Genomic DNA, 2,704 nt, shown 5'->3' on the forward strand with positions numbered 1-2,704 from the left:
AAAAGAAAGAAAGAAAGAAAGAAAGAAAGAAAGAAAGAAAGAAAGAAAGAAAGAAAGAAAGAAAGAAAGAAAGAAAGAAAGAAAGAAAGAAAAGAACTGTTGCTTAAGAGAGAGGTTAGGGATGCCTATGGGGACTTGGGAGTCAGCAGGTAAAGCTATAAGAGTGACATAAATTCACTAAGGGAGAAAATGGTGAGAGAAAAGCAGAGGCTGAGAAGCAAGCCTTGGGATAGCTCCTTATTTAGGGCATGGCCCTTGGAAGACAGGTAAGAGACAGAGCCTAAATGAAACACTTTAAAGATCCTGCCTCCTCCCTTGGACCACGTCCTGTCTCTCAGTTCTCACCTCAGGTGTTCTGTGCTATAGGAAGTCCTTCTGACCCCCTCTCCCCTCTTCCCATTCAACCCTTACACCTATCACACTCTTAATTGCCTGTTTTATCTCTTCCACTAGAACAGAGACTCTGAGAGCAGGGAATGAATCTTGTTCATTATTGCCTTCCCAGGGTACCTATTCCCAGGATATCTTCCTGTGCCCCCAGGTATCTATTAAATTAATAATAGTAAAAATAATAAGGGATTGGGCCGACCCCGTGGCTCACTCGGGAGAGTGCGGCGCTGGGAGCACAGTGGCGCTCTCACCGTGGGTTCGGATCCTATATAGGGATGGCCGGTGCGCTCACTGGCTGAGCGCGGTGCGTCGACACCAAGCCAAGGGTTGTGATCTCGTATAACTTCGTATAATGTATGCTATACGAAGTTATTACGCCTGCTGAGAGTAGAGTTGGTTCCTCTGTCAGTTCTGGAAATGAATGGATTCAAACCTAATGGACCAGATACAGGGTGGCAGTTCTTAGAGGCTATAATGATGGGGACTTTTCTTTGAGAGAAGGAAAGAAGACTATTAGTAGAGGAAGCTTTGGAGCTTACATGTCTCAGTGATACTCAGGGTTGCCTCTTTAGCAATGTGTATTGAGATTTTCCCCTTACCGGTCACAAAAAAAAAAGACCAAATAATAATAATAATAATAATAATAATAATAATAATAATAATAAAAATAAGGGATTGGCTTGTTAGCTCATTTGGTTAGGCTGTGGCCTTATAACACAGAGGTCAAGGGTTTGGATCCCCATACTGGCCAGCGACAAAATAATAATAGCAGCAAACATTTATGGAGAACTTACTATGTACCACGCACTGTGCTAAATGCTTCATGGAGATCAGCTCACAATAAAGTATTGCCATCCCCGTTTTACAGATGAGGAAGTTAAGAAGGCTGAGGAAGTTAAATGCCCAAAAGCATTTAACAGGCAAGTGGTAGGAGACTGATTAAATCTATTCCAAAGCCTGTGCTCTAGAAACCAGAGTGATAATAGAGAAGCCTAGAGTGGTGGTTCAAGACTGGGTGCAGAAAGTTAAAGTGAGGTCTGAGAAGATATCACCTGCTGACCAGATGCCAAATGGTACAGAAAGGAGAACACATTTACTCTGACTTAAAATTTTTTTTCCTCCCTATTTGTCACTGGTTTTCTAAACTTTCTCCATGTCTGAGGTTACAACTATAAACACTGCCTTTGGGACAAAATACCTCTAAGAAACCTCGTTAAATGATGGGGGACAAATTTGACCAGTTCAGCACTTGTAACTGATGGCTGAATTAATAGGCTCCTGGCCTGAGGCAGGCAATCAAGTTCGGCTTCTTCATCAACTCTCGGGGACAAGCAACAGTCTTGGGTGTCTCCAGAAAGTACGAATCAGTCAGTGAAGAACTATATTAATGCCGCGAATACATATTGGAACATGGTTCTACTTCAAGAGATATTACAACAGGAAAAGGACCGATTCCAACGGCTTTTCCTCTTTGGGCAGAGTCAAGTTAAAGTGCTCGGATCTTAGCTGAAGGCTGGGCAGAGAGGTTAGTTCCCTGTTTCCTGACGACCATGAACAACTCCCCTTCCTTTATGTTCACTTCCCTACCCCCACCCCCGTCACTTACCCCAACTGCGGGCACTTAAACATTCTTGGGAAACAAAAAGACAATTAGAAGCTCTTCGTTTTGGCTGATTTGGGGAGTCACCTGGATCTTGTGTCCTTACAGGGGCTTGGCCCGCTGCCTGTCCAGACTGGGATGAGATGGAGATGGGGATGGGATGGGGCGGGGGACGGGAAGAAGTCAGCACTGGGATCTGTCGCCACTTGGCTTGAGCATGTGTCAAACTGACACCCGGCCTCAGGTTTCCCACCTGGAAGTCCCGGGAGGGAGAGAAGGAGGGAAAGGAGCTCGCCTCTCCCGCCCAGCGACTCCGCTTCGGCGTCTCCCAGCCAGGCCCAAGCCTATGCTGCTCTCGGCTGCGGTGCCTGATTGAGGGTTCAAGGGAGCCCGCGGAAGGCGAGGGGGAGCCCGGGATGGCCGCTCTGACGAAAGCCCGCCCCTGAGGAAACAGGACCGGCGTCAGGGCGAGAAGGGACTGGTGCCGGGAACGCACCAGACTGCCCCGCCAGTCCGGTACCTGTTCCTGGAGTTAGCGAGCAGTCCTGACCCGTCTCAGCTCCGCCTCCTCAGTTTTATGGTCGCGCAGCCGCCAGGCCGGTTGTTGGGAGGGAGGTACGCAACGTGCCATGCGCAGTAGAGGGACCCTGGGAGGACCGGCAGAGGAGAGCCCCGCCCCGACCCGCCCGACCCCGCCCCGCCCCGCCCCGCCCC

General features: G+C 48.8%; 1 protein-coding gene across 6 annotated transcripts in view; it reads right to left on the bottom strand.

The window, feature by feature from the left end:
• The window catches only part of STRADA (STE20-related kinase adaptor alpha), a 36,405-nt gene extending 33,761 nt beyond the window's left edge, over positions 1-2,644 (bottom strand). For 3 of the 6 annotated variants that reach the window (XM_008571148.1, XM_008571144.1, XM_008571147.1), the window contains exon 1: positions 2,511-2,644. The gene's annotated coding sequence lies outside the window, so the exon portion shown is untranslated. The remainder of the gene's footprint in view (positions 1-2,510) is intronic. The other 3 variants (XM_008571145.1, XM_008571146.1, XM_008571149.1) reach the window with 2 other exon arrangements.
• Between the last annotated feature and the right edge of the window lie 60 nt (positions 2,645-2,704).

Source organism: Galeopterus variegatus, unplaced genomic scaffold (genome assembly GCF_000696425.1).
Source record: "Galeopterus variegatus unplaced genomic scaffold, G_variegatus-3.0.2 Scaffold663, whole genome shotgun sequence".
NCBI classification, from domain to species: Eukaryota; Metazoa; Chordata; class Mammalia; order Dermoptera; family Cynocephalidae; genus Galeopterus; species Galeopterus variegatus.